Genomic DNA, 14,789 nt, shown 5'->3' with positions numbered 1-14,789 from the left:
AAAGAGGTTTAACGACTCCCTTCTGAAGCTAGATATTATGAACTTTAAATGTCTACCAAATAATCACCAAGACATGTCACATAATCAGAGGATTTCCAAACTGTGAAACACTGCAGTGAACTTATATATTTAGCCAATGCCAAGACATGAAGAGTGAACATAATGTAAAAAAAGATGAATAACAAAGAAGAGCAGTAAAAAGACAAAGATTAAGGACATTACTGGGATAGATCAGAAATAAATTAGCAAGAATTACCAAAAGGGGCATTCACATCGTTGTGTGTATGACAATCACACATAAAATGTAAGGTTCAAGCAGGGCCGGCTCTACCATACGTGCAACATGTGCATTTGCTGCATTATTTCAGGCAGTTTGGTCTTCTTGGGGCAGAGAAAATTCAAATTAAATCCATTTGCATATGCAGTATAAAACAGAAAAGAAAAGAGTAACTGCGAAAGAAAGCAGTGAAAATGGTAAGCAATGTCTACTGTGCGTGTGCGATGCCAAGTTATAACACTATCTATTGTTTCATTGCATGCCAGTCCTCCACCCCCACCCCCTGTTATTGAGGTTTGAGTTAAACTGACACGTCGCATTCAGTAGTCGGAAATAAAGCTGCGTTGTTCTTTGACGTATTGATCGCGAAAGATAGTGATGATAGGTATTGCCGAATCGTGCAAGACACAATAGTAAGTACGAATATCGAATATCAGCTGCTTTTTGTCGTTGCTGGTTGCACCTTATTTACGATCTTGACGGTCTAACGATAGTGCAGTTAGTGTATGTCGTGTGTGAGAATGTGCATGTGTTTGAGTGTGACAATGTATTCAGAGACTTGTGTATTTGTGCCATGATCTCAATTGAACATGAAATTGGTCAAAAATTAGACTATGATTCTGTTATTCGTGACTTTGCAAATAGAAAAGCTAGAAAAGTTCATTTGTAAGCTTTCCAACTTAAGAGGGGAAAAGGTACAAAGTAATCATGAAGAAATCGTGATTTACGAGGCGTACATAATTATACATATATAGTTTATTGTAAATAGTGATGAAGTGAAGATATGTTACTGCATGTACAACGTTCTGGAAAATGTACATAATTATGTACAGTATAAATAGTCATGAAGAAATAGTGAAACAAAACAGGAGAGCTGAGAGTTCTGCACATCGGCAGAAACTATGGTGAGTAAATGCAACAGATATTTTATTATTATTAGGCTTAAATATATATTATTTTTTACTTATGAATAACTTATCTTCTCACATTATGTATTCTTCCATTTTATTATGTTAAAAATTAGCTAAACCATGTGAAATTGCCACAGATAACAAGCTTATTTGTTCATACATTACATTTTCTTTGTTCGTATTTTGGGGTGGGGAAGACATGGAATTGGATTAGTACATTCATAATGAATAGATTTGATAGAACCATGAAGTTAACAAATGAAAAAAGAACTTGAATATAAAGACCTAGCCTGAGAGCATGAAAAGCAATAATGAAAATGTGTACCAAAGTTTGACTTCATTTGTCTGTGAAGCATATTGACTACAGATGACAATAATTTTTTATTAAAATTTTAGTATCCGCGAAACATCTCAAATTCATTCATTTTCACATTGGTACTTACGTATTCTGCATTGCTAATAATTCTTAAAGGTGGCATTTCGTTATTTTCATGAAAATAATTTCAATTTTCCACATATCGAGTAATTATTGTTTGTTCGTTTTTTGGTTGAGTTACACACAATATGGCGGGCAAATCTTGACTAGCGATGTCTATGATCAGTGGGTGTGCAGTGTTTTCAACCTTCTTCACCGAAAAATACCTACTTTCGTGTTACTGATTTTGTGTTTTTCTCCAGGCTCGAAAACCCCACGAACCATTCACGGATAGCACCATGAACCATGCACAGCAAGATTAGGTTAGGTTCGGTTAGGCAAACATAGTTAAAATTGTCATCTTCAAAATTGTCATGTTCTTGGAAAACAACGGTGTGGTTGGAAACACTGAGCGGGGGTTACATCATTGAATGCACGCAATATTTGTTTCACGTAGTGGAATGACATAGAGGCAACAGCTTTCGTGCATTGGAGAGACATGAATCTTCAAAAAATACTTGATTTACTAGCGATGGGAAAAAACACTTCCATGACCTTTTAAAAGTGTACGGAAAGTCAGTTCGGTAAGTACTTTCACCTGTAAAATTGAAGAAATACGTTTCGTGGATACTAAAATTTTACCAATTTTTGTTGGTAAGGTATGCAAATGAAATGCATTCAAAGACAATTAAGCCTCAATGTAATTATGAATGTAATAATTTTCAGTTTCATCAATTATGTTATTTACATAGAGAAATCTGTGGAATTTTCCAGAAAGATATGGACAGATGGTAGGCTTCTGTTGATGTGGCACAAACCTTCAGGTTTAGAAAACACACATAGATAGTTAAAGCAGCTTGAAAGAGGGACGACATGTAATCCTTCAGAAATAAACAACTTACAATTTTTTAACAAAAGTTATTGATTTTTTTGTAAGAATTATTTGCAGAATGCACAAATTACTAATACAACTGGTACAGAACTCCCACCTGTGCAAGTGAGATTCTTCATATCCAGGAGGCATTTCAACTGCTCTTCCAACAAAAGCATACTGTATGCAGATACAGAAAGCTAAAAAGAAAATCTCGTCCACACCTTTGCGTTAATACATGCTTGCAAATTGTACAATGACAAGAGACCCTCTAATTACAATGACAGTCCGGTCTCTTTTGCATTAATAGTGGGTAAAGTGTGCTCGCATTCAATATCCTTTCCTAACACTACGTCAAATTGCTCGTTCCGAAGTTTTAACAGCGATAAAGAAGTGCAGGCTATGATATTTTTTGCAGTATTTCTATCAAATAGGCCTACCTATTGTCTGCACACGATTTTCTTTTTTGTCCCTTACCTCTGCACGACATGTCACGTATCACACGCCAACATTACCAATTAAATACACATGCCACGCACCCCCGTACCAGATTCAAAGCCTTCCTGCAACAAAGTGTAAATTATACTTATAATTGGATTTTAGCTCGTGAACCTCGGTGAAACATTTAACTCGTTAAAAGGCTTTATCGAAGTTCAATCACCTACGAAAAATGACAAAGGTCTTGGAAGCGGAGACGTTTAATGTCGAGTTCATCACTCGTTACTTACTGCTCTGACATATGAGTGCACCAGTTACCTTAGAGAAATGTTTTCTAGCACCAATCCAGCTTTTTTCAACTAAACGGGATCCTATATTCACAAATAATACGATTTACTAGACGCACATGGACGCCATCCTACATTCACCAGATTGTTATTGTTTTGTGAGTGTATTTCAATTGCAACCAACAGGTGGCGCAGGCATCGCAAGAAAAGTTGAATAACATATAGCACATTACAAAAATGACGAAAGTATTAAAAATGTGTTTTCGCTATTAAATTGTTGATATTTTTTTAAAGAAATAACATTGCTACAAAAAAAGTTTGGTGCAATTACATTTCCCCATTCTTCATATAGATTAAATAGCTATAAATTGCATTAAGGATGAAAAGTTTGATTGATTTCATTTATTTTACTTCGCTTTTCTGCCACTTTCGGCTAATCACGAAGATGAGGATGAGTGATATGATAAAATTGATAAAAGGACACTCACATGCCCAGTGCGGGGCCCTTGGCGTCGTGCTAAGGATCAAAAGTTGGTTGAATTGGTTTATATTACTCTGTGTTCGGAAAGATACTTTTAAAAAGGTAACTAGTTACAGTTACAGTTACTTGCTTAACAAAGTAACAGTTACAGTTACTCGTTTTAAAAAGCAACTCAGTTACAGTTACATGTACTTCAAAGTAACTGTAAGTTACTTTTACAGTTACTTTCTGCTGAAAACTTTCTTGCAACCAAATTACGCAAATCGATCATTAATCGATCATAACTCTAAACTAAAATATGATTTTAACTGTATCACTGCATGCCATCCATTCATTTTATATTAACGTTGTGCAAAATAGTTAGTGTTAATTCCACATAGTTTGCGAGAAATTGACTTTAGAAGTTGTACCAGATTAATGATATACGTCACGAAAAAGAAACGGACTCTGATTGGACATTGCAGTTATGACGTTCTCGTTCGGTAGTGAAAGCTGTCGTCTGTTTCGCGGTCTGCTAGAAGGTGCTGCTCCTCGTGCTTGTAACGCTGAACACTGAAGATTCTCTGTGATTTTCATATTAAAGTTTCTATTATGACAGGCGAAAGATATACGAAAAACAATTCCGGTAATCTAACCATATGATCTAACACAGTAGCGAAGCGTAGTCTTACGAAGGAGGCAAGCAATGTTTCAGTACAACAAAACATGTAGTACAACGACATGCCGAGGGGAAAGATTCAAGGTTTATAGCCTCATTTACGCAGTCGCTGGATTTGTCAAAATATCGTAATAAAGTGACTGTACTAAAAATAAACCATATGATCCGCAAACGTCACATTTACTTTTTTAAAAAAATCCAGGTAACGTTATTCATATGATATTAAACGTTTTGCATATGCGAACTTTCCGCATACGACTAAAGGGAGACGGAATTTCTTACTTACTTATTAGTACCTTTATTTGTTCATTATTATTTAATATGGTCAAACGGTGACCAAACCGATTTAGATAAAAAAAAATTGGAATCATTTGTTTATTTTACGCTGCATGATGTAATTTAGTATTTTTGGGCACCCTAAAAACCGCATTGGAGTAACTTAAACACTAAATAAAAAGTTAAACACAAACAATAAAAAATTCATTTCAAAGCAAAGAAACACATGCATAGACGATGTACTCACCACAATAAATTTCAAACTCTTGGTGTTGGTCGACCCCCTTCCACGATTTTCATTTTAACACTTATCTCTCTCGAGCTAAACGAAGCAATTTTCAATTGCTCAATAATACACCCGCGCTTCACATCAACCGTTCCTAAATACGCGTTCATTCCGATAAATTCACAGCACAAAACACGAAGCAACAAACACTCACACTATCCCACGCGCTTTCCACAACTGCAAATGCAAGCATCCACACAAGATCACTTTGAAAATCTCTGAAACAACAGAAAGTGATACCAACCTATTTCCTTAATTTTATCCGTCACAAAGGAAAGATATATCAGTTTGGAGATAAAAATTACGCGGAGGAATCAGAATCATTTCAGCAGAACGAGTATGTACATTAATATTTAAGTAATAAAGTGTCATTCAATGGCGTGCCCGGGGCGAAGGGGGGGGGTGGATGGTAGACATAACCCCCTTTTGGCCCAGTATATCTAAGAAAAAACGTCAAAGGAAGGAAAAGATGACAAAATGGGGACCGTAAAAAGACCCTGGGAACACCACTTGCGTCATAATAATAGAACTTAAAACATATTCGGGACTCCCCGATGGCGCAGTGGTAGTGTCGTCGCCTTGTAATCAAGGGGTTCCGGGTTCGATACCCGGTGGAGGCACAAGTGTTTCAGATCCCATTTTAAACTGTAGGTCCAGTCCCGATTAGCCTTACTGTGCATAAAGTGGACTTAAAACAACAAATCAATCAATCAATCATTAAAACATATTCTTGTGCTCATAATATGCAGAATGTATACGATTTACTTCTATGCCATGTACAAATATCAGTAGATAGTTCTTTCTCAGATAGCTTTATTTTCACCCCAAGTTTTATTCAAAAGCAGTCAATTTATTGATTGTAAAATTTGTGAAAGAGCTCACTTGAATTACTGCGTAAATAATTTGGCAGTTGCAAACACTGGTAGCGGTCAACACTTCTGGCGTAATTTGAGCTGGACCGACCAGGAAGCAGGGTGCAGGACCAAGGTCCGTCCAATCTTCCCTCCCTCCCTGAGAAAACTCTTCACGGGGGTGCAGAAATTCCACTGCCCCAACTCCCAATGTCAACTTTTTTTACGCGTTTTACATTTCGCGAAATCTAAAATAATTTGTAATATAATATGATATATATGGAATTTAGAACAGTGATAATAACTTCTTTTAGTTATTTTATGACTAACAATTATTATTATATTTGCGATCTTGTTTACGTGTTCATGAAGACAAATATTCGTTACTAGTTTTAACTGGCAACGTACCCATAGATGAATCCTTCTGCTTTCGGTTGAACTCGGCTATTTTCGGGAATCACGCAAGCTCGGAAAGCACAGCTTTTTGTAGAAGCTTTGTGGACGGGTTCCACCAGAATTTCACGCTTCGCCATGTGACTCCTTCGGAGGCCTTATTTTCCCGCAGAACGGCTGCAAGCATTGAGGCTGGTGCTTGCTACAGAGCTGCTGGGGGAGTTTGCGGCCGCATTTTTTCGCGAAATCGAGTGCGATGGAAACTAAATACGGTTAGAACATTAAGTACATTAAATGATATTCGAATTATGCAAGCAGTGCTTGCATTGCTTGTACTATATCTTCGCCACTGAAACATGTGTACATGCATTCACTGTAGCTTCATGTTTTGCAGAAATTATATTGGAGTAGAAATGAGAGGAGCAAAAGCAAAGTTTTGTTTTGCAATGGAAATTTCACGTTTACTTATCGACAGCATCATTCAATATTATTCTGTTGCAAGACTTTTCTCAGTAGCAATCATTCCTAATCTTCTGTTATTATTAGTAGTAGTGGTGGTATTACTGTAGTGAAATAAGATTACCTGGAGAAAAATGATACAGTGTATTTTTGCACAACGGTACAAACCAGCGTTTTTTTTTCTATTTTCTTGCGTAGCCGAAAATGTATGTAATGCATATGAGGGGCGGGGGGTTCGATCTTATTCGTTGACCAGCTCCTAGAAGTTGGCATCGTTCATTTCAAGTTACAAAAAACAGAAAGTATGTTATTTTTATTGTTAATAATAATAACAAATTAATTTCATTTAGGCATTATTCTAACCATGGGCTGGCGTTGGCAGAATTTTTGGCAGGAACTCGGGACCTTGATAAAACTTGAATAGTAGATGTAATAACATTAATAAAAATTGATAAATAATAAAATTGTTTTTATACAATGATAAATATTAAACTATAATAAAAATAAACCAATTTTATTCCAATTTTTATTATTATTATTACTTAAACGGAGAGAATTCACTACTCGATTCAACAGATGATACAGTGTATTTTTCCACGACGGTACAAATTTCATTTCACACATTTTTTTTTTTCACATTTTACTCAGTGTACAGAAATTCACAGTTATTAATTTTTGCATACCTTTCGCGAAAAGGCAAAAGTTAGGGGGAAATTTTACTCACAAGGTTTATGATTGTGACCTCTCGCCTAAAATTATATTTTTTGGAATTTTGAAAACTGTGGAACCATTTTTTTCTAGGATTAAATGGCAGAACATAGAAATACAACCTGGTTCCTGTATTTTACGTTATTTTTTTTACACTGTTCGATCGCTATTCTGGTCGAATACTAACTATATTGACTCCATTTCTGTTATTAACAATACATAAAGACTATGATTATGAATAAAAATAACAAGTTTTCTGCTTTTTGTAACTGGAAATGAACGATGTCAATTTCCAAGGGGGTCGACGGACCCGTTCGGACTCCCCTTCCCTTTCCTACACCCATGATTCCAACAGAAAAACCAAAGTAAAAAATGCTCGAGACGGAAAAAGTGTAAAATGCAGGAACCATATTTTACCATTTAAATGAAAGGATAAATGGATCTACAGTTTTCAAAATTCCAAAAAATAGATATTTTTTTTATGTGAGAGGTCGCACAACATAAACATTATGACCAAAATTTACCCCTAACTTAAATTATTTTCTTTAATAAGGCGTGTGAATGTAAATAACAAAATATGGTACTATACATTTCAGTATAATAACTGTATTGAAATGTGAAAAAAACCCTTTGTGCTGCATATTCGCTCATCTGGTGGACCGAAGGTAATAAAATTATTATAGGAATAAAACTGCTATATTTTATTATTTTATAATATTGTTCTACAATGACAATCATAACCATTATTATGTTTATATTTTCTATTGTTTTGAGTTTTATCAGAGCCTGAACCCCCTAACTCGTACAAAATTTCTGCTACGCCTATGGTAATGCATGACATTGTAATTAAATAGAACAGTAGTTTTTTTTAGTAATTTGTACTTTTACATAACTTTCACAGACCAAGTTAATTGTTCTTGTAGCTTATCAATTATAATTATCATTCATGAGGCCTCGCAATGGAAATCGCACCCCACCGAGTAGCCTTTTCATTCGTAGGTATATTGAAGCATCTGGTAGGTACTCGTATTTATGCATAATGTTAAAATGCACCACTTATAATTCTATATTGTCCATCTTAATCATAGGCGTAGCTAGAACTTTATATTTGGGTGTGCACAAAGAAAAAAATGAGGTCTTGTACCTTTTTAATAGCGTATTTTGCAACACAATCACTTGGCTCTTTAACTGCACTGATGTTTGTAAAGGAATATAAATTCACTAAATGACAGTGTTGAAAATTTCTGAATATATGTAGTAGAAAAAATCAAATTGCATAGAAATTACACACACACAAAATGTTCATAAATGTTACAAACAAATACATCAAAATACACATCATCTATAACAAGAGACGTCTGTCTAAAGGTACAATGTTCTTTAACTCATCGTAAACTTCATTTACATCAATATACTAAGCTTTTTCCTGTTCCACAAATAGCAAGAGCAGGGCTTCCAATCTATCCTGCTTCTGAGTTGCTCTTAATTTAGTTTTAACTTGGGTAAGCTTGGAGAAAGCTCTCTCTCACACGTGCAGCTTGTGACAGGTATAGAAGAAAGGCGCTGCAGTACAAAGTAGAATGCAGTAAATAGCCTTCTTTCTCCACTGACATCAAAAAATCGAAAATCTATAGACACCCGTTTCATCAGCGATAATGCACACGTTTGTACCAAGTAATGACATTTTCAACTTCTTACAAACTGCCGCTCTTATTGAAATACCTGTATTTAATTCTCTTTGATAAAGCAGCCCATTAGGGTGTGACTAGGCACACCCCGTAGCTACGCCTGTGATCTTAATCTCAACAACACTGAGCAACTACAAAATTCGAGCGGCTCGGCTCTCAACATGGAAACGTGTTATTTCTGCGCAAGGCAACAGTAAAATCTTATTTGTAATGTTAACTCGACGGAGAAAACTGTGGTAAAGCACTGACAGAATATTTTCTTAGTGATAAAGACCACTTCCTATTCTAGTAATCACGTTTCCTTTCCAATCAATTATCTCATAGCAGACACAGACGCGCCCTCCAAATGCAGCCAACACGAAGTGCAGACGACAGGACGAGCCGAACTACGGCGTCACAACATGACGCAGGTGTGTTTTGTGCGCAACCTCGGCTCGAAAATTTGAAAGTAAATTTTCTGCCTAAAAAGGAACGGACATGAACGTGGGAAATTGCAGGGCTTATTTGTCGAAGGCATAGGTTTTAAAAATGGTATTTAAAAAAAAGTAGTGGAAATGTCCATTGTAATAACATATGTGAAGACTAAAGCCCCTATCACATGGAACTGGATTTCTAGTAGGAATGCGCTAGTTGGCGCTGAACTAACTTTCTAGGTAGCAATCATGGCCGCCTGGCTGACTGCTTGACTGGTTTGGAGGAATAGGACATGTTCAAATTGCTAATGGACATTTCCACTTTGACATGAAAAACGTTTTAAATCCATTCATTTTACAGATAATGACACAAACATGAGATGTGCAAAATATCTCGGCGATATTTGTTTTGGTTCTCGAGAAATACGCCTTCAAACACCGCTGAAATTCACCTACTACGTCACGGATTTGAAAACGTCCTCTCTACAGACAGGAGGTCCTCTGACTTCATCACTTAGAAATGCGTGCAGGCGGGGCTTCTGCTCGTCCCCTCAACTTAGCATGAGCCGCGGAAGCGACAGAAAATTCACTTGTTACTGTGTAAAACAAGTATCTTACAACTTCCAGTGCAAAAATCTGTGCTCCATTTCTTGGAGATGAATTATGCCCTAGCAGTATAGTAGTATTTACTATAATTCAGCCACTCGGTAGAGGGTTTTCCCATTAGGGTGACAAAGCAAACCTTGTAACACAGTAACAGTCAAGGATGAACACGTGAACAGCCTTGTTCATTGCGAATACATAGGTTAGTTCTGACTGGCAAGAACTTAATGTTATAGGAAAGCCTTTTCTGGAATTACAATTATTTTCGTCATAATATTTTCTTCACAATTTTTAAGATAATACTTTTAGAATACACTGATTTACACGCCAATTTCTGCAGTATAAGAGGTGATACGGTATAAAAAGGTACAGTGAGTTTTTAAATTTCCTGCAGTAAAGGACAGTTTTCTTCAGTTAATATATATATATTGCAAATTTTTGTATTTAGCCTACTTTTACGTCGCTTTTCCGTTCACTTTGTTTAACCGCAACGATGAGAACGCATGGTTAATTTATTATGTATCATCTAACATCACATTTCTTCCTACTTTTGGCTAATCGCTACAATGAAGATGAATAACTACAAGCAGTATTCGAAGTCGGGGTGCAGGAGGACACCCCTTTCCCCACACACACTACCACACACAATCTAAGTATCACCCAACTTGCCATGATAAGAGACGAACTTTTTCTTCTGTCCCATCTCATTTCGAAAACATTCACTTGTCCCATCTCCTTTTATGAGACGAGACGGAAAATGTCTCGTCTCGTGAGCAACACTATCATTAACAATAGAAGCATCCCCCTAGGTGTCCCCAAAGTCTCGAGCAAACATCCTCCCATGTAACAATTTCCAGTTCAATGAAATGTTACTCACAAGGAAACAGTCATGCCCAGGTCAAGAGTCAAACCTGGAACATGCGACTTCCTCAGATAAATCATGAATTTTGTGTAAAATAATTACAACGCCAGTTCATTCCTGGTGATTCTGAATCTGCAGTTTGGTTTGCATATATAAGTAGGATAATATTTAGTTTTCGAGGGCTGTACCGTCGAAACGAGGAGTAAAAAAAAAATATATTGAGAAAGGTTTTTTTTTGTATTTATAATGATAAGCCTTTGCATACGTTGTTAATTCTATATTTTTCTAGACTTGAGACGAGAACGAGAATTGCCCTCCCAAACCGAGACGGATGTTTATAAATTGAGACGAGACTGTCAATGAGACATTTACAAATAAACACGGGACAGACATTTACAACTCTCAACGAGAACGAGACCAAGGCTGCCATGTCTCGTCTCGATAGGATCCTTAGTGGTGAAGTTGTGAACCAACCAATTAAAGCGTTCGGGGTAACGAGATGAGGCGGCTTTTTTCGCAGTACAAAATTCAAAATAATTATATCGTACCATTTCAGTATGGGATATTGTTATACACATGGGCGTATATATAGTTCACGGGTAGAGGGATGGATCAACTTTTGGTATGATTAGGGTTGCTTTATTTCGTAAGTGAAAATCCAGGACACTGCTGGCCGGAAGCTTGTTGGGGAGCATGGGGGGAGGGAATGTTGGACCCGACAAAGTTGTGTGTTTGTAGTCACGAAGTATTGATACTTTTCTGTTCATCTTGTGTCACTACGTTTTTAAGAACCAAATTCCTTTAATATGATTCGAGGGGGGGAAAATAACTGATTTGACAGTCTCAATGCAGTTTCTTATCGCAGAAATTCCGAAACTATCAGGAAATTGCAGATATTGGTCTGCAGTCCCATCTGGTGTCTGGAATTACGTAATTTCCTTCCCATCCGTATCCCGTCCTATATGTCTCTAATTTAAGAGAATGAAATAAGTCCGAAGGAATTTTTTATGAACAAGCGGATAGAACAAGGAAACTGGTAATTTTAGTGAACCCGTTGAATCCTACTTAAATAAGTCCATGGTTATACACATTATTTTCTTGTAATAATTATACATAAACTAAGTATAGATATGTACTGTGCAACTAATGTAATCTTCTCAGTGTATTTTCTCTTATCTGCACAAAAATATTTGATCATAATTTGCGCAACAGAAATGGAACACAAACTGAAATTGCTTTATGGAAAAGAAAGTTAAATAGGCTTTATAAATAAAGTGAAGAATGTGAAAATTCCTATTTTGCACTACATAGGTTACGGTAAATATCGATAAATATAAGTTTAAAAAATAGTTTTGAGTGTCTGGTCAGCAACCAATTTTATAAGCAATATTTTTCGCATGGCCTGAGAACACACCAGGGACGGCGACAGGGGTGGGCACGGGTGGGCAAGCGCCCACCCAAAAATTCCTGTGCCCACCCAATTGCCCACCCAATCAAATTCAATAAGTACATATACTCGGGGATATATGAATCATTAAATATTTAAGTGTAAACTGGTATTCATAACATGTATATTTTACTTGTGAATATTATCTATGCTGGAAATGTTCACATATTATCAACCCATAAAAAGCCACTTTTGTCATTGTTGAAACAAAAACTGTGATCAAATTAATACTTCCATGTTTAAAAGCAGCTAGTAGGCTTAGGAGGCTCAAAATTATGCAGGATATGATCAAGATTAAATCAGAATTGAGGTTGAACTTGAGGGCTGCAGCTCCGGGCCTCCACTACGTATATATATATATTCCAGCCTGGCTATGGTTAAAATAGTCTCCAAATAAACAAATCTAAACATCATCTTAGCGTTACTTCCTCCAGCAACACAATAAATTATTTCGACTTTTTAATTATTATTAGAATAATTTAATCAAGAAGACTTAGTTAGATGGACAGGCCATGTGACACGAATGGCAGAGGAATGAATAGTTTACAGGATTCTTGTTGGGAAACCTGATGGTAAGGGACCAGTAGGAAGGCTAAGACGAGGATGGAGGGATAACGATGAGATGGACCTAAAATGAATCGGTAAGGATGGGAAAGATTGGATTGATCTTGCCCAGGATAGGGACAGATGGAAGGCTTGTGTTGCTGCAGCCATAAACCTTCGGGTTTAAGTATGCTATAGAGCAGGCATGTCCAACCCGTCGATCGCGATTGACCGGTCGATCGCGGGGCGTTTGTTGGTCGATCGCAGTTATCTATTGTAATTATACGAATATACGTTATTTGAATTCAACTACTATAATGTATAATGGCTGAGTAGGTACAAATTTTTGCAAAGATTAACGATTGATAGTAGCTCACTGCCTGTTGTGACAATAAAAAGTAGATCACTGCTTGATTGAAGTTGGACATGCCTGCTATAGAGTATAATATAATTTTAATTAGCTTTGCATTAAAATTCCAGAAGTGTCCCTTTTTTTCATTACAATTTTTATATACCTGTCATCTTCAAATATCAATATGATATACGAAATATCAACTTGATATTCCTTCTACTAATAAGAAGGAATCACAACAATCACTACAAAACCGAAGTGAATAAATTTTAATAAATCAGTTATGTATGGAAAAAGCTACAGAATTATTCAATTGCTAATGAGTGGCTTATCCTATTTAGAAATCCTCGTTTCACACATAAATTTTGTCACATGAATTAGCCGAAAATGTCAACAGAATCCAGGGACGTAGCTAGGTTGATCAGTTCGGGGGGGCCAAATCTGAAATTTGTTCCTATGTAAATATTTCCAGACAGTAAAGGTAAATAACTCTGTGTGTGTAATGTACACACACACACACACACACACACATACACACACAGATATATATATAATATTATATTACATTATAATATTGCTACATATATAGTGCATTGGTATATTAAACTACTAAGAAGTGTATATAATATACGTATATGTGAATACTGGAGGTCAAATAAAAATTAGAGTTCAACAATTTTCAGGAAGCAAATCAATTTATGTAATTACTATTAAACTATTACTTTACAGTTTTCCTTAATGTATTTTACTTTCTGCTTGTCTCAATGACAACCTCTTCTTTTTTATCGAAACTATATCCTCTGTGGAAGTGCTAAACTGATAAATTATTCTGTGTAGGATCTTTCCTATTTTTTCTGGAGGATACCGGGATTTTTTTTTCACCTGTTCGAGCGGCTCCGGTGCCCACCCAGCGTCGTACGTATAAAGTGGGTACATGGAGGAAACTCTGGCAGGTAAACGAGGCCAGGGACGTGGTGCTGATTGATCACATCACCTCCACCTTCGGTCGTGATCAAGAAAGTGTGGAGCCCTAACTACACACCCCTATACGCTTTCATGGCATAGCGAAAAGCACAGGGGAGCACATTACTTTACTTTTTTCATTATTTGGTATCCAGTACGTCATCATTAACAAATCATATTACATACACGCACACGCACACATATACACAGTTTTTTGGGGTAACAATTATAACTTGTTACTTATGAGTAAAGCCCGGATTTTTATGTAATATCAACCCCTAAAATATGTACATAAATATGTAATAAAAATGTCTGAAATATGTAAAAAATATGTAAATTCATAATGAAATATGTACTATAAATATTTATTCCAAACGTTACTTCCTATTTTTGTTACATTTTTTCCTCACAAAGGGATATGTTTATTTCAAAAAGACTTACAAAAATTGAAGTTACAATATTACAATGCTTACATTAAGTATTTTTTATGTTCTTATAGAGCAAAAATATTAACCACAATTTGAATATATTCAATATTTAATATACAATGTCACCAGGTACCATTCAAAATGTTCAGTAGTAAATTTTCGTTGCCCAAATTTTTCAC

At 36.1% G+C, this 14,789-nt stretch overlaps 1 protein-coding gene across 3 annotated transcripts in view; it reads right to left on the bottom strand.

Moving 5' to 3' along the window:
- The window catches only part of LOC145987746 (uncharacterized), a 140,126-nt gene that overhangs the window by 93,793 nt on the left and 31,544 nt on the right, over positions 1-14,789 (bottom strand). For 2 of the 3 annotated variants that reach the window (XM_083122408.1, XM_083122410.1), the window contains exon 1: positions 3,231-3,344. The exons of the other annotated variant lie outside the window; for it this stretch is intronic. The gene's annotated coding sequence lies outside the window, so the exon portion shown is untranslated. Of the gene's footprint in view, positions 1-3,230; positions 3,345-14,789 lie in introns of those variants that run through there. 3 annotated transcript variants of the gene reach the window in all.

The sequence above is a fragment of the Lepisma saccharinum genome, chromosome 5, assembly GCF_977018435.1.
Source record: "Lepisma saccharinum chromosome 5, izLepSacc3.1, whole genome shotgun sequence".
Classification (NCBI taxonomy): Eukaryota; Metazoa; Arthropoda; class Insecta; order Zygentoma; family Lepismatidae; genus Lepisma; species Lepisma saccharinum.
This window is presented reverse-complemented; position numbering and strand designations above follow the sequence as displayed.